At 41.7% G+C, this 18,073-nt stretch overlaps 1 long non-coding RNA gene across 1 annotated transcript; it reads right to left on the minus strand.

The window, feature by feature from the left end:
• Positions 1-6,328: 6,328 nt before the first annotated feature.
• Positions 6,329-16,663, minus strand: LOC310836137. Its single transcript, XR_014559880.1, has 4 exons — positions 16,350-16,663; positions 8,306-8,424; positions 7,231-7,363; positions 6,329-6,496 (listed from the first exon to the last, which is right to left on the minus strand). It is a non-coding gene; the product is annotated as an uncharacterized lncRNA (long non-coding RNA).
• Positions 16,664-18,073: the final 1,410 nt, after the last annotated feature.

Genomic DNA, 18,073 nt, shown 5'->3' on the forward strand with positions numbered 1-18,073 from the left:
TTCCACCTGGCTCACTGCACACAGAATAATGCCATTCTTTGATGATGCTGGGGAACTGCTGATCTGAATTGTCTGCTTTCAACCTAACTTTAGTTGTATCTTCACGGCTGTCAAAGAAGATGTAGTCAATTTTACCCTTCTGACAAAGACCTTCAAATTCCTGATCCAGGGATTTCATGACTTTTTCATTGTATCCAATGAAATTATACTCAGAGTAGACCAGTTAAAACTAGTGAACCTCAATTACTCACTACCCCTAATTTCAATGAGTCTACTTTGTTGGTGTGGTGGTCGTGTTATACACATTTTTGACATAACACCACACAAATCAATAACCGATTGAGTAGTACCCTGTTCAAAACTAGAGTGTATTTTTGGCCACTGTCACATATATTTCTTTAATTTTACTTTCAGAGAAATAGTCCAAAGATTGAGATTTCATGTCCATTAGTTGAAGAAGAGCTATTTACATTTGTGAAGAGCTCACATCTGTGTATATTTACTGTATGCAGCTGCTATGCTCCTGTTGCTTGTCAGTTTACTGATGTGCAACATAAAATCGTGCCTATCGGTAGTGTCTGTGTGACTCATTCCTTTCAATATCCCAAACATCAGAGTGAGCTTCTCTGTCAATTCAGTTTGCCATAATTTGGCATCCAATTATTCAAATTGGAAAGTCAGGACTTTCCAATAATGTGCAACCATTAATGAGTCTACTTTGAGAATGACTAAAACTATGTATATGTACATTAGAAGCTTGAAATGCAGTAAGGTTGTTTCCCTCTGCTACTTTCCAAGTCACTTTTTATTTCCCTTTTATGTCACTATGGAATTCACTGACCCTAAAGCCCTGCCAGGCTCTTTCCTTGTTTGTTCTTAGGTGCCTGGCCAAGGTACTACTGTTCAATTGTGCATTTTACTTTACCAACGGCTGACCATGTTATATGTAAAGACAATAAGAAGAGTCCCATGGCTGGATCAGGCCAATGACCCATCTAATCCAGTATCCCATTCTCACAGTGAACACCCAGACCATGGTTGCTATCTGGGACTTGCACCTACTCAGTCCTGGCGAGTTGACTTACTGAGAACAAAATTAACCTTTTAAGTTACATGCTGAATGATCTCAGCTGTTGCACTTCCAATTGGCTTAATTAATTAATTAGTAAAGGAAGCTAGAGAGACCGTCTATTGTCTGCTGAATGCCTGGGATTAGTGCCTTGCTGATTTAGTTTTTAGGAGAAAATCTTCTTTGTACCTTTACAAACACACACACATACCAGTACATAAAGATATTAAAAAAAAATAATTAAAAAAAATATTTTTATTTAATTTTTGTGTACAAAAACACATGCATTTTTTCAAGTTCTTTTTTCAAGTTGTGTTTTCTACAATTCAGTTTCATTTGGTGTGAAACATTAGTATTACATACAATGTTAGGTTAGGGAGAAAAGAGGGGGAAAGAAGGGGGAATGGTGTGTGTGGTGGGGTCAGGTGGTTATGTTTCTATTTTTCTACTTAGTGGGGGGCGGGGTTGTGTCAGCGTCACTTGTGTGGATTCTCTTACTATTCGCTTGTTGTGTTTCCTTAGTGGTGAGAGAGGTTGGGGGTGGCCTAGGGTGCATTTTAAGGAATCCTCTTCTTTTTTAAAAAAAAAAAATCTGTCATGTGCACAGTAAGCAGCGTACCTGCCCTCCCATACTTACAGAAAAGGCTGGGTTTTCAGGAAACATGGATCCATGGAAAGGCTCCAGAATACAGACCATTGTTGAATGAAAAGCACCACCTTCCCACCTGGAAAACAAGGTAAAAGTGACAAAAGGAACCTGTACCCCACCCATGAGAATTGCAGACAGATTTTCCTTCCATTTTGATGTTTTGGGGGTACATATTTTTAAATCAATAATTGGTGCAGAATGGTCAAAAACTGCACACCTAAAAATGGCAGAGCTCTAATTGTCTTATTCCAGTACATTTCTGAGCACAATTCAAAGTGTTGGTGCTGCCCTTTAAAGCCCTAAACGGCCTCGGTCCTGTATACCTGAAGGAGCATCTCCACCCCCATCGTTCTGCCTGGACACTGAGGACCAGCACCGAGGCCCTTCTGGTGGTTCCCTCACTGCAAGAAGCAAAGCTACAGGGAACCAGGCAGAGGGCCTTCTCGGTAGTGGCTCCCTCCCTGTAGAACGCCCTCCCACCAAATGTCAAAGAGAACAACAACTACCAGACTTTTAGAAGTCATCTGAAGGCAGCCCTTTTTAGGGAAGCTTTTAATGTTTGATGTATTACGGTATTTTAATATTTTGTTGGAAGCCACCCAGAGTGGCTGGGGAAGCCCAGCCAGATGGACGGGGTATAAATAATAAATTATTATTATTATTATTATTATTATTATTATTATTATGGCAGTGCTCTACAGCAGTGGTGAAGATCCTTCAGTCCATGGAGCTAATTAAGTATCCCCATTTGCCCCACAAGTCTGTTTTGGCCTTGCCATAGTTAACTGAGGTATGCCTGATGTCATCTACAAGGTCAGTTGTGAGGCAGGCCAGGATGTGGATGGGCCAAAGGGGTGTTATTTGTACTTTCAAGTCCTGAAAATCAGCTGTGCCTTTACCCTCACTGTTTAATTTCACACTGAATGTGCAAAACCGAGTCACCAGATGCCATTGGGTGAATGACAGGTGGGAGGCCCACACTGCCCATCTGTCAGACTTGGTCCATGGCAGGTGGGGTGGGGAAGATAAGGGTGCAGACAACTATATGGAATCTATCTCTGCGATTTAGGCTTTCATCCTACTCTCATTCTGATACAGAAACCTATATTGAAAATTACAAAACACAACTGCAAGCATAGCCACCTTTGTAAGTTGAGTCAATCAGATCAGGGCTCACAACAAAAGCCTGGCTTTAGGAGACCTGTTAGAGCAGAACGCATTTAACAGTTTCCGATGGGAAAATGCATAGAAGAAAATGACACGTTTGCTTTTCTGTTGTCTGCTAGCAAGAATTGTGAACTTTTCAAGTGTGGCTGTGCCTCAGATAAATACAAGGGCAGCAAAGAGATTGCTGTGGAATCAGAGTGACCAGTCTGCACCCCTACAATTTCAGTGGTGGTTTGCTGACACTTGAGAGTGCCTTCACAAAATCTGGCAAGAAGGCGAGATACAGTGACCCCCACATTGCTCCCGTGAAAGATTGCCACATCAAGCACACCACTCAAGGCACTTCCAACTGTGGAAATAACCTTTTGTAGACCCCTAATGGGGAAGCTGTCAATGTAATGTGCTCATTATTGCATGGAGCTGCTCCTCATGTTGATCAGAGCAGCTGCTTGGAATACCTTGAACAGCAAACTCTGGGGAATGTATATGAATGCCAGACAGGGTGTGATGAGGTGGCATAGGTCACTTTAATTGGTGTTGCCTCTGAATGACATGAAGAAACCCTTTTTACACTTAAAGCCACCCCTAACCTGAGTTTCATTCTCGTGTTGGGTACATGTCAAGATTGATAGCATGGCACACTGTATCTTTTTTACCAAATAAATAAACAAGATCCTAGAAACATCATTGTTTCACCCTTGATCTTTCTGCAATATAATTTGTAGTCTAGGAACTAAAAACACAGAAAATACATAGTTGTGACTATAGATAGAACTGTACACATGTATTTATGGTGATGGCTCCTCTTTTAGGGAGACTGGGGCACTTCTCCACCAAACCCAGTCTGCTCTCAGCCAGAACCTATGCTTGCCTTCTCACAACTTGTCATAGTGGTGTCATTAGCAGTAAGCTCCCTTCTCCTTATTATCAGCGCTGCCCTTGTTGAACTCAACTGAGAGACGAATGGGGACAAATCTTGGATGAGTTGGCTGTGCCTGTAATTAGCTCTGGCTTTACCTACAGTTCACCTCCTTGCCTTCCACCCTACTGGTTTCAATGGCCACTGGTGACCAGCCACCACTGCATACCTGGAGAGAGATTTTGAATTGGGACCATGAAATCAATTGGCATTATGAGGTAATATCGCATTTGGACTACTACAATGCACTCTATGTGGGGCTACTTTTGAAGGTGACCTGGAAACTACAACTAATCCAGAATGTGGTGACTGGGAGTGGCTGCCAAGACCATAAAACACCAGTCCTGAAAGACCTTCACTGGCTCCCAGTACATTTCTGAGCACAATTCAAAGTGTTGGTGCTGACCTTTAAAGCCCTAAATGACCTCAACCCAGTATACCTGAAGGAACATCTCCATCCTCATCGTCCAACCTGAACAATGACATCCAGTGCTGAGGGTCTTCTGGCAGTTACCTCACCGCAAGTAGCGAAGTTACAGGGAACCAGACAGAGGGCCTTCTTGGTAGTGGCACCCGCCCTGTGGAACGCCCCCCCTTCAGATGTCAAGGAAATAAACAACTATCTGACTTTTAGAAGATATCTTAAGGCAGCCCTGAAGGCATCAAACATGTTTGATGTTTTATCATGTTTTTAATATTCTGTTGGGAGCCACCCAGAGTGGCCGGGGAAACCCAGCCAGATGGACGGGGTATTAATAATAATAATAATAATAATAATAATACAGAAACTTAAGAATTTGACCCCAAATCACCTTCTCAAAATCTCAGCAAAATGAGTTTTTGTACAAACTCTAATTATGATGTTATATTGTCTCACGCGTGTGCACACATGCGTGCACACCTGCACACACAAATATATATATATATCTCACTGTGGTCAGTGTCTTCTTTCTGAAGATTCCCAAAGTGGCAGATTTACAGGATTTAAGACTGGTTTCCACAAGAGATATTATGAGCAAGGTCACTGCAGGTCATGAAATTTTCATCAAAATAATGGCAGAGGAGCCAATAATACAAACATGTTTGTTGAATGGTATCAGTGGGCAAAAGCGTGATCTTTGTTGAAGGAAGAACTCCGGTAGAAAATGCTGAGCAAGGGCTTCATTGTGACTTGCAGCCACTTAGTAGCCTTATCCTCCATGAATTTGTCTGGTTGGTTCCACATCTTGTGGAAACCAACCCTATTGTTTGACAATGTGTGAATAAGTCCTTTGTTTTGTCACTCCTGAATCTCCCACCATTAAACTTGTTTGGATGACACCCAGGTTCTGCTGTTATGAGAGACAGATACACATTTTTTTCTACACTGTCTCCCTATGATGGTTTCTACCACAGTGAGGGGATCAACAGAAAGCCTTTGGTGCTCGATCTCAGTGTTTGGGATGAACGATGGGGGTGGAGATGCTCCTTCAGGTATACAGGTATCCCACCCCCAGGAGGAAGCATTGCCTGTGACAGCCACCTAGTGTTCCCAAGTGATAAGACCAGTGCTAGATGTATAAGTTTTCTGGAGGTGGCTCTACTACTGAGTCAAGGCAGACAAGGAGGAGCTACATTGCAAGAAGGAGCAAAAGAATCTTGCTTGGTCAGATCATTGGTCCATTTAGCTCAGCACTGTCTCCCCTGCCTGGCAGCATCTCTCCAGGTTTTCAGACATGTGTCTTCCCTAGCATACCTGAAGATGATGGGATTGAGCTTGGGACCATTGGTGAGCAGTTTGTGCTCTGCCACTGAACTGCAGGCATTCCCCAAGGAATCCCACCCAACTTGGAGGAATGCTTTCACTCTTATATGTGATCATGAGAAGAAAACAGAGATGCAAGCTCCATATGCCTTAGTCTGCAGAACTTTAGAACAGGAGTAGCCAACATGGTGAGATGGACCTTAAGTCCCATCCTCACTTATCATAGACTATGCTGGCTGGGGATGATGAAACAATAATCCAACTACGTTGGAGAGCACCACATTGGTTTCCCCTGCTTTGGAATACATCAAATGAATTTTGTCAGTCTCTCTTAAAAGAATAAAGAGGGAGAAAGGCCACATCCTTAAAAGGTTTTACTCCCACAAAATCTATTTTTTCCTAAAAGCCATGTCACAAAATTTTCCTAGCTATGTTTGAAAAGAACAGGTGAGGGGAGGGGTGCAGATGTAGTTCACAAGAAAAAAGATCTACTTGTAAGAGAACTGACAGGAACAGACCTTTTTGGCGACAACTTTGTTCAAGACTGCTCTGGCTGTCACTCATTCAAAGAACTAATTAATGCATTACAACATTACAACATCCCCCCCAAAACCAAGATAAAAAGTCTCCCCTCCCAATAATATTTGCTGTGTTTCTGTGGTGATGTTCAAAATTAATTACAGTATGGTGACATTTAAATAGGTATATTGAAATAATTAATCTGTTAACTTGGCTGCTTATGGCTTATGAATGGGTCAAAGGAAAGAAGTGATTTCATGTTTTCTGACTGGCATTCTCTTTTCTTTTCATTTGCATCTTAATCCCACCATTAAGGTGGTTTTTTAAAAAGAATAATAATACAAAAATGTTTAATTTAAAACCTTCAAAGTGTGTTTTTTCCTCCACTCTTTTATCCTTCACAACACTTCCTTAGTTGTTTTGAATAGCCTAGAAAAATAAAATAAAAAAGAAGAGACAAGCACATACCATTTAGATAACATGTTTAACTGAAGTGAGCAAATTAATCTTTCCCCCTAATTTATCCAAGTCGGTTCACCAGTGAGAGATCTGTACCACACAAAAACTGGTCGCAAGATCTAGCTAGGTCATGCCACCAATTTTATGGTGTATAAAACCTTGCACTAAATAAACCTTCTGGATAAATTTGGGAACGAGTCCTAGTTCAGTAGTAAAGTGCAGGTAGGAACATACGAGTTGAGTTCTGGTTCAAAGCCAGAACCCACAGAGAAAGTGGCAGGACAAGTTAGAGGCTTCAGGACCATGGATAGCTCTCCAGTTCAAAAGGATTAGGTGACCTGTGTTCAGCACTACTGCATGCCACTGCAACTCAGAGTGGAGAATAGTGGGTAAAATGGCCAAGGTAAAAAGCATTGTCATGATTCCTGAATCCACAGCAGCTATGAAAACAGACCAAACTCAGGGCTCTGAACTGACTGCTGGAGGAGCATCTCACTGACTGCTGGAGATCAAAAGACTACTGCACATGAGGCTGTCAAACAGGAGCCCTCATAAGAACTTGACCACCAAGACATGCAGTGCCAGAATCCAAACTCTCACAACCCTTCTCCTGGGCTGTGATGTGCCTCACACTGTACATTACTAGTCCAGTGGTGCAGGAAGTGCCTAGGAAAGAGTCTGTGAAATGGAAGAGAAGTGCTTACCTTCAGGCCAGAGGTTTGGTCTGCTTAAGCTCCAGAGTTATCCACGTGGGGATGGAGAATACCTGCTTTGCATGCAGAAAAAGTCCCTACTTCAATCCCTAACATGTCCGGTAGACTCGAGAAGGACCTGGTCCTGAAGTTACAGAGAGCTGCTGCAAGTCAGTGTGGACAATACTGAGCTACATGGCTTGAATCAATATAAGGCAGCTCAGCTTCCTGTGTTCTTAATCAGATCCAATGTTTAATAATATTAAAGGAAAAAATAGATGTCAGCAGTGAGAAAAGTATTTGGGTTTTTTTTATAATTCAATAAAAGCTGTTAAAGGACATCAGTTTCCTATCAGCGTATGATCTTTACTAAGCAGAGAGCCATCAAGTATCAAATATAGCAAATGGTTAAGGATTGCAAAACTGTGTTCCATCTTTTGTTTCTCCCTGCAATTGCCCAATTATTTGACTGATACTTGACTCCAACTCATTTCATCTCTCCCTGTAATCAAAGAAGCACACTGATAGGGGAAAAAATATCATTAAGACCCCAATTAATCAGGTAGGCATTGATTTTTGGACAAACAGAAAGTGTTTAGAAATGCAAGCCTATTATCTAGTTCTACACTAGAGCAAAATGGGTCTGTGCTATTCAGAAACCTCACTGTGAAGTCTGTCTGTATTAAATTAATCCAACAGTTGCTCTTGATATATTTTCCTGGCGACTGCTATTATTATTATTATTATACATTTCTTAGTCACCGTTCTAAAAAATGACACAAGGGTGGGCACACACACACACACACACACACAATTTACTTCATAATATTAATAATAAAAAATAATAACACTATGGGAATTAGTGTTTTGGTTTGTTACTATGTTATGTATTTTTGCATTTTTATATTGTGAACTGCCTTGTGAGCCTGTAAAATATTATCCACCACTTGATTGTAAAAAAACACACAAATAAATCTCAAAGTAGATCACAAAAAAATAAAGCAATAAAATGGAGAAAGAATTCACAACTATACTTTACAACATATCAGTGTTGAAATACTAAAACAGATTAAGATGACCTTCTTACAGCTTGCTTGCCCAGATGCTTAGAAAGAATGTTTTTAACAGTCACCAGAAAGGGTAGTGAAGGTGCCTCAATAGGCAGGGAGTTCCAAAGTACAGGCACTGCGACACTCGATCAAATTCCTACAAATGCAGAAGTTTATAGAAATACAAAATTTAAAACCAAACAATGGGCTGCATACAAAGCTAGTCTTACTCAGAGCAGACCCATTGAAAATCATAGGCATGACTAACTTGGGCACATTAATTTAAATGGGTCTGGTCTCAGTATAACTTAGTGGGATACAACCCAATAAAAAAACAGTGAAGCCATATAATAAAAGCACTTACCCCATAAAGAAAAGCAACAGAATCAAGACTAGATGAATCTACAGTTGACCAAAAACAAAGACCGCTGATCAGCGACAAGACACCATCACATACTGTCACATGCCAGAGTGAAGAGGAAAGTTTGGGGGCCAAAAATACTCTGTATTGCCCATGCTGGGGCAAGCATTTTATATATCCATTGCTGAATTCCCAAGTCATCAGGCCAATGGGTTAATTTATGTGGTTAGAGTTTAGTCTAGCAACTGAACTGCTCACTGTGCCAGCCTGCTCCCCACCCAGCATGCTCCCCGCCTGGAATGGCTTTTTCACATAAAGTTTGGTTCATATCTCTGCCTAGTCTGTAAAATCAGATTTCTTCCTTTTGCATAGAAAGAATAGAGATGATGTTGTGGCTCTTGAGTGACACAACAAAGGAGGTATATGTCGACAGCGGCAGTGCTGAGTGTTGCCTATTGGAACTAGTAGGGTGCAAGGCAGGGAGGCCAATGGTAGGTGGATCAAAAGCAAATGACAGGCGGAACCACCTTCTGAGTTGACTGCAAATAAGATGGCAGGCAAGTGGTGGCTGGCTGAGAGCACACTGGGGGTGGTTAGGCAGTCCCCATTTGACCTAATGGATCAGCCTCCATGGCTTTACTGCATCCCCCCCCTTCCTTTCTTTGTTTTTCTTATAACCTGTGGAGCTGTAAAGCTGTGATATCCTACAGGGTCTGCCATAGATGTACTTCTTAAATGAAACTGCATGCTGCTGTCTTGCTATGCAGTGTTGCAGAGCTTACTTCATTATCACGCCCTGACAGCCAGAGGAAGGAAGCAGAGCACCGCAAAAGGACTGTCAATTGCCAATCTCACTTCAAGTTCAGTATAATGCTTCTGCCTGTTTTGAATGCATCTCTACGCACGGACATCACCACTTGCAGTTTACAGGTGATGCTTTCCATACTGCCTCTTTGAGCAGCAAGCGGAGGGTGGGGGGAGAGGCAGTGAGCCGGAACTCCCTGCTTTAGCTGAATAGCTTGCCAAATTGTTTGGCTGCTTGAGCTCAATAATATATTTTGAGACACTTGGCTGTGTGCAGCTCCATAGATCTGGTTGGCTTCTTGCACACTCCTCTACGGTTCATGCTTCGCTTCTCGGGCGGGGAAAATAAATAAATATTAAGTGATAAGCAGCTATAAACACCGCCATCTGTTTGGAAGAATACACACACTCTATTGCAGCCTTTTCTAACCTGGTGTCCTCCTGATGTTTAGACTAGGACTTCCATTATCTAACAGCTACTCATCTTGATCATTATGTTCTACCACCGCTGCCTGAGGCAGTATGTTTCTGATGATCAATTGCTGAAAACTGCAGGAAAGACTAATGCTGTTGCATTCAGCTCCTCCTTCTGCGCTCCCCATGGGCATCTGGTTACCAACTGTGAGAATAGGATCCAAGCTTAGATGGGCCAGTAGCCTCACCCAGCAGGCTCTTCTTAGGTACTTAACCCTGACTATTGGCCATGGTGGCTGGGGTTCATTTAGTGAAATGAAATAGGATCGGACAAATTCATGGAGGATAATAATGGCTTCTAGCCATAATGGTTATGGTCTACTTTCCCTATTGAAAACAGTGTGCCTCTGAAGGCCAGGAGCTGGGAATTACAAGTCTGGTGTTTGCTGTTGCACACATATAATAGGCATCTGGTTGGCTACAATGAGAACAAGATGCTGGACTAGGTGGATTCTTGACTGATTCAGCAGAGCTTTTCTTAATGTTCTAAGGTTGTAGAAGGCTGCTCCTATTCACCTACGACAGCTACAACTCGCAGAGTGTACCTCTAACCAGGGAACTCTGGGAATTTTAACTCTGGGAAGGGAATAGAGATCTCCTACCAACTCTCAGCACCCTTAACAGACTACAATTTCTAGGATTCTTTGGAGGAAGCTGTGACTGTTTAAAGTAGTAACGATACTGCTTTAAATGTCTAGTGCAGATGGGGCCTAGGATAGGTTGAGTAATTTAACTGAGTCTTCTCTGAGGGAAACTTAGCTGAAAACCTTGAACTGTAGCACTGCTGTTAGGAAGCGAGGATACACTGCATGATTTTGCTGCAGGTCTCACTTGTCATCCCTTATCCTAGAGTCTGGCTGCTTTGCATTTTTTTTGTTAAGCATTATTTAGCAAATTTATTAGGAAACAAGTCTGCAAATTCAGCATTTATTAGTGAAGGAAAATTAAAATGCTAAGCTGTTATACCAGGAGGGAAAGCCTCTTCATGTGGGAACCATGCAAAGATAAGTACCAGTACAGGAAGGGACAAAATCAAATAAAATGGTGAGTGTGACAGTAATATTACAATGATATTGTACTACTACCAGAATTGGTTGCTGGAATATTATTCTCAGCAGTTTAATAAAAGAGAAATGGGATTGATTCAACAAGGTGTACCCTAAATGCTACTGTAATATTTTCTACGGTACTTTCTTTCACAGATATCATTTTACTCATATGAAAAGACATCATATGAAAACAGGCTTCATTTTTTAATGAAAAGAACTCTGGGGGAAAAAAACTCCAATGGCTTCCATTTTCCTATTGGCCAGAGGTACTTTGGCATTCTTCAGCTTTTTCCCTTTTCAGTTTACCTGTCGCCAAAAAGAATGGATAATGGAAAAAGTATGTCAAGGCTACCTCTACCTTTGCATATTTCATACTTCTCCTACTTGCAGAATTTTGTAGACAAGCCTCAAAAATCCAACCAGTGAAGGAAAAGAATCAGATTTCATTTGGTTCTTAAAATGGACAATGGTTCCCTGTACAGTATATATTGATTGGGTCTAGAGTCAGCCTGCTCATGAGATGGGATGAAGCAGCCACTTCAGGGGTAGAGATGCCCAAAGAGGCAACCATGTGGGCACCACACCACCACCTCTGACACTGGCAGAGAAGCAGCACCAGGATCAGCACTGATTTATGCCAACATCTCGCTGGATTTTGCTGAAATTTTGTGAGATTGCATGGAGTCTGAGAGATCTTCCAAGATTTCAGGGAGATCTCACGAGCCCTAATTAGCTCTGCAAGCCAAACATTAGAGCAATGGTTCCTAAGCAGGGCCTTGCTTCAATATCTTACAGGCTGTGGTGGGGTGGGATGCTGTAGCAGGGAAACCCCAGGCAGTGCTGGCCTGAAGAAGAGCACCAAGATCTCCCTCCTCCCCAAGCTGGACATGCTTAAAAAGTCTTGCTGGACTACTCAGCCATCCGTATCTGCAATCTCCATCCATTCTGCCACCTGAACTGAAGCCAGATGCTTTGCCTTGCTGAATGGTACATTATATGGTACACAAAAGCACAGAATCAACAGAGTGGCAGAAAGATGTGGTTTTGTTAGGGCTGGATTAAGACCTTTCGAGGCCCTAAGTACTTAAAAGGTTTTGATGGCCCCAAACAATAATAATAAACGGTAAAATAAAATTGTGCTTTTCAAAATGAAGTAAAACCTAGAGTAAAATTCCAAATAATGTTTATCTTTGCATATTTTCACTTTATTTATATCTGAAAAAACTCTCCTACTTTTTCTAATTGCAAGGTATTTGATCAGAACTTATCCTACATAATATGCTTCTATACTTAGTAGAGTTGATGCATCCAGCCTCCCTTGTTGCATAGTTGTTCTGCTGGAATTTTAATGTACTTCAGCTGTGCAAATGAACACCCAGTTGATCAATTTGTGACCATTAAAGTTAAAAATCTGGTAATAGAAAATTCTGTGGTGCCCCCCTCCCTTGATGTCCTAGGAATGTGCTTATTTTGCTTAATGGTTAACCCAGCCCTGGGTTTTGTGGAGGCCTTGATCTTGATTCAGAATAAGGGGTGCAATTGTTAACATCTTTACAAGAGGGGGCGGTCCCTGCCTGTATGAAGGAGGCAGTGGTAAAACCACTCCTTAAGAAACCTTCCCTGGATTCAGAAAACCTAACTAACTACCAGCCAGTTGCTTATCCCCCTTTCCTGGGCAAGGTTCTGGAGTGAGTGGTCGCAGACCAGATCCGGGCACTTTTGGAAGAAACTGATTTCCTGGAACGGGGTTTAGGCCTGGTTTTGGCACAGAAACTGCCCTGTATGATGATCTTTGTCAAGAGAGAGACACAAGGGAAACATGTCCCTGTTAATTGCTCTCAACCTCTCAGCAGCTTTCAATACCACCAACCATGGTATCCTTCTTGAGTGACTCTGAACTGGGGCTGGGTGGCACCGCTTTGCAGTGGTTCCAGTCCTACTTAGATGGTTGTTCCCAGAGGGTGTTACTTGGGGAATGCTTTTCAGCCCTGTGGAACCTTCAATGTGGGGTTTCTGCAGGGCTCAATCCTACCCCCCATGTTGTTTAACATCTACATGAAACCACTGGGTGGGGTTTTCTGGAGGTTTGGAGCACGTTGTCAGCAGTATGCTGATGACACACAGCTCTACATCTCCTTTACATCTGCTGGTGTGGCGGTGGATGTGTTGGACCAGGGTCTTGCCTTGCTAATGGACTGGATGAGAGCCAACAAACTGAAGCTCAATCCCGATAAGACTGGGGCACTGTTAGTGGGTGGTTCCCTAGACCAGATGGCTGGGAGATCACCTGCTCTTGATAGGGACTCTAACGTTTCCTCCACAAAGATCTCAGTTGCACTGGGCGTGGTACAAAGTGCTAACAGATGAAATAATGAATGATGCATTCATTCATCTCTTAAGACTGACGGCTCTTGAAATAAAAGGGATGGAGAAATCATACTGATTTGTATAGTGTATATTATTACAGAGACTGGTCATTCAGACACAATCATGTCTGAACAAATTGACCAACAAAATGCCTACTTTCAATTTTGTAAACAACTAGATAAAAAGGAAAGACTAGCTCATGTTATGACACATATACTTGGAAGCAATTTATTCCTATCTTTTTTAAAAAAAAAAAGCAGGTGATTTTATTTATTTATTTATTTATTTATTTAGTTTCCTTTTTATATTTTTTTGTTTTTTGCTTTCTCGGTTTTTGCTTTCTTGATTTTTGGATTTTGTAATCAAAAAATCAAGAAATAAAAAATAAAAAATCAAGAAATATATATATATATATATATATATATATATATATATATATATATATATAAAAAAATCAAGAAATTGAAAGAATTGAAAATTGAAGATAAGAAAAATCAAAAGATTGAAAAATAAATTTGAAATACAATAAATAAATAAATAAATCAAGCAAGCAAGCAAGTGAAGTGGCTTATTTAAGAAAAGAATATTGTGAAGCAGAGGGAATGCTAGATTGATTAAGTTTGTTTATGCAACTCTTCTTACTGGCAATGAAGCTCTAATTTTGCTTGTCTAAATACTTAACAGAAATGAATGCCTAACAAGCAAACAATGTAGATCTCTGGACCCACTCTACATTTGTGGTGCCTAAGACTGTACAGAATTGGAAAGCACCCTTTCAAAATCAGTTGTTTCATTTCACCTATACTTGGGCAATGAGGTGAAATCCTTTTTTGGGGTGAAGAGAATTGGAGCTGCCATTCTTTCAATTTTGGGGCATTCAAAATGGCTACCAGGATTAAAAAACACAACTGCCTCCTTTGCTACAAATGCCAGTTCACCATTCTAGTAGACAGCAGTTGAATATCTGCAGAAAAATACACACTGTTACAGAGTGGGCAGACCATCCATCCAGCAACTCATTTTATTTAAGAGGTATAGTGTTGAATATCCCTATAAAGAAAGGGTAGTGATTGAAGTAGGCTTGTTAGAAATACAAAGTCACAGTGTGCTATTCTTTGCAACCCTATTTTTAACTCTGAACTACTAGGGCAAACTTCTTTATGTTTGGATTTCTTTCTCTTTTTTTTTCTAAGAATGTCTTGCAACATACCTGCCAAGAAAGAAGCTTCTTTTGGGAGGAGGTATTGGGTGTTTTTGCATGTATAAGCAGAAGTAGGCCCACTGAATTCAATGGAGTTCATATGCTGAAGAATTAATAAAATTACCTGGAGAAACAAAGTTGGGAGATGGACTGTTTTTTTTTTGTTTTTTTTTTTAAATTCTCCTCAAATTATTCAATCAATTCCACAATTTTTGTTTAATCTCCATTTCTCCCCAGTTCTAGGTCCTATCTGTGGCATATATTTAAAGCAGCATATTTAACAGTCATGGCTCCCCCACCAAAAAAAATAATAATTCTGGGGGCTGTAGTTTGTTAAGCGTGCTGAGATTTGTTAGGAGACCCCTATTCCTTCAAGAAATTACAATTCCCAGAGGGGGCATTGACTGTTTAGGTAAAGGTAAAGGGACCCCTGGGGGACGCAGGTGGCGCTGTGGGTTAAAGCCTCAGCGCCTAGGACTTGCCGATCGAAAGGTCGGCGGTTCGAATCCCTGCGGCGGGGTGCGCTCCCGCTGCTCGGCCCCAGCGCCTGCCAACCTAGCAGTTCGAAAGCACCTCCGGGTGCAAGTAGATAAATAGGGACCGCTCACCAGCGGGAAGATAAACGGCGTTTCCGTGTGCGGCTCTGGCTTGCCAGATGCAGCTTTGTCACGCTGGCCACATGACCCGGAAGTGTCTCCGGACAGCGCTGGCCCCTGGCCTCTTGAGTGAGATGGGCGCACAACCCCAGAGTCTGTCAAGACTGGCCCGTACGGGCAGGGGTACCTTTACCTTTAAAGGGACCCCTGACCATTAGGTCCAGTCGTGGCCAACTCTGGAGTTGTAGCGCTCATCTCGCTTTATTGGCCGAGGGAGCCGGTGTACAGCTTCCGGGTCATGTGGCCAGCATGACTAAGCCGCTTCTGGAGAACCAGAGCAGTGCACGGAAACGCCATTTACCTTCCCGCCAGAGCAGTACCTATTTATCTACTTGCACTTTGACGTGCTTTTGAACTGCTAGGTGGGCAGGAGCAGGGACCGAGCAACGGGAGCTCACCCCGTCACAGGGATTCAAACTGCCAACCTTCTGATCAGCAAGTCCTAGGCTCTGTGATTTAACCCACAAAGCCACAACCAAACTGCAAATTGCAGCTCTCTGAGAAGGAATAGGGCTCTCTCTGTAGCCTTAGCAAACTACAGTTCTTGGGATCCTTTGGGGGAAGTCGTGACTCTTTAAAGTGGCATCAGTGTTTTAAATGCATAGATCAGATGGGGCCCTAGTGAGGCCATAGATACCATAGAATTGTAGAGTTGGAAGGGACCCTGAGGATAATCTAGTCCAACACCCTGCAGTGCAGGAATACACAGCTGTCCCATATGGGGATCAAACTTGCAACCTTTGTGTCCTATAAAGAGAGGCAGCTTTCATCCTCTTCTATGGAAAGTGGGAAAGGGGATACAAATTCTATACATTTTCAGGAGATGGAGAACTTTGCATATGATAGGAGGCAGCAGAGAGTTTCAATGGCTTTTTCTTTCTTTTATGTAAAGCAGACATTTGAAATGTTAACAAAGATTTACCAGCACAAGTAGATGCCAAGGAACCCTCCTCTTTAAAAAAAAAAATCTGTAAAAAAGTCACATTCAGATATATATTTAAATACCAATTTTTGAATGTTTTCCCTTTTAAAATACAGATTTCTAAATACATGTTAAACAGTTCTAAACATTTTTCTCTAAAACACAAACAAACATACATTTTTTTTGCATTTTTCAAAGAAAATTGCATAGAAAAGTTTAGGAAGGGTGAAAGCTCATGGATGACTAACCTGATCCATGCATTGGTCCAGAAGGTCAGATCAGGCTGGAATTTGCCAAGACAAAAATCCTCAAGCATATCTGTGTACAAATGCATTTGTGCAAATGTTTCATTCATTTTAGTGTAAGCAACATCCAATGTACGTCAGATGACAAATGATATTTATTTAGCCAAAGCAACATGAGGTTTCAGTTGCCCAGCCTTAAAAAGCATGGGGATTCATTTGGGAATGATGCGGCGACATTGTACAGCAAGCCCCAATCTGCAATTTTAATGTATACTAATGGAGCACAGTGACATTGGGGTTCGTTTATCCAGTAAAACACTCTGGACTGACATCAGGAATCATCTAATATAATGATAAAAAGCTCTTTCAAAGGCTAAAATGATTCAGCTGACAAACTGGCAATTACTCCCACAGACTCTCCAAGCCTGTCTTTAAATAAAACATTTGTTAAAACATTCCACTCTGTGCCTTGTGTCACCTGCAGAAAGATTAATTCTATGGTACATTCTCTCTGCAAGGAATTTTCAGGCAGTGTTTGGTGTTGTGAAAACGCACACACAGAATTTTAGAAGATCTCCACTTGTGATGCCTAATTAGCATTCCTTTACAAACCAGTGATCTCATTATCTAGTTTGAGTCATCCTTTTTAAAAAACTTTCTCTTTGTATTTTTCTTTCTTTAACTAATTTGTAATTAAGATGTGATTAAATTAATTCCATATTTAAAAATGCGGATTTGGGCTTTATTATTCAGTGCAAACACTTATCTTCTATTGGTCTTCTAAAGTTATTTCCCTAGACCGGAATTCTGTAACCATTTATATCTGGGGCTCTCAAATTAACAACTGATTTAAGAAGGGGAGAAGAGGAGACAGCTCTATGCCCACACTCAGCAAACACAGGACGTATGCAGTGCCCAATTGGTGGGTGGTAAAAGTATGGTGAGCTCATTCTCCAAGTGCTGGCCCTTTTGTAGAGGAGAAGAAGAAGAAGAGTTTGGATTTGATATCCCGCCTTTCACTCCCTTTAAGGAGTCTCAAGGCGGCTCACATTCTCCTTTCCCTTCCTCCCCCGAAACAGTGAGGCGAGTGGGGCTGAGAGACTTCTGTGAGGTGAGTGGGGCTGAGAGACTTCAAAGAAGTGGGACTGGCCCAAGGTCACCCAGCAGCTGCACGTGGAGGAGCGGAGACACAAACCCGGTTCCCCAGATTACGAGACTACCGCTCTTAACCACTACATGGTTGACAAGATACACTACAAGATGACAGCACCCCCACCATCCCCAGAACAGGGATGGTGAATTTCAGGCCGGGGGGGGGGGTCAAATCTATGGGATGTTAGCATCCTAAATGCATATGTAAAGTGTTAATTGCAAGAGTTGTAGAACTCTGTGATGCCATAAGACTGAAACAGTTATTTGCAGTTGGTACAGTTATAGCAGTAAACAGTCTTAATGGTTAGAGCAGCAAGCATGTTAAGTTGTGCTGCTGTCTGCCTCGGAGTATCAGTCAGCCTGTAAATGTTAGTCATATATGTTAGGGTTGCCATATTTTGAAGAGCAAAAGAGAGGGGACGCTGTGACGGCCATTCAAAGCAAATAAAGCAATTTGTCTCAAATTTTATCCTGAAAAAGAGGATGTGTCCTGAAAAAACAGCACATGTGGCCACGCAAATTAGCAATTTAAGAAACATCTGCCTGCATTGTATATTTAATCTGCAACTGCAAGC

Source organism: Podarcis gaigeae (genome assembly GCF_964106915.1).
Source record: "Podarcis gaigeae genome assembly, chromosome: Z".
NCBI classification, from domain to species: domain Eukaryota; kingdom Metazoa; phylum Chordata; class Lepidosauria; order Squamata; family Lacertidae; genus Podarcis; species Podarcis gaigeae.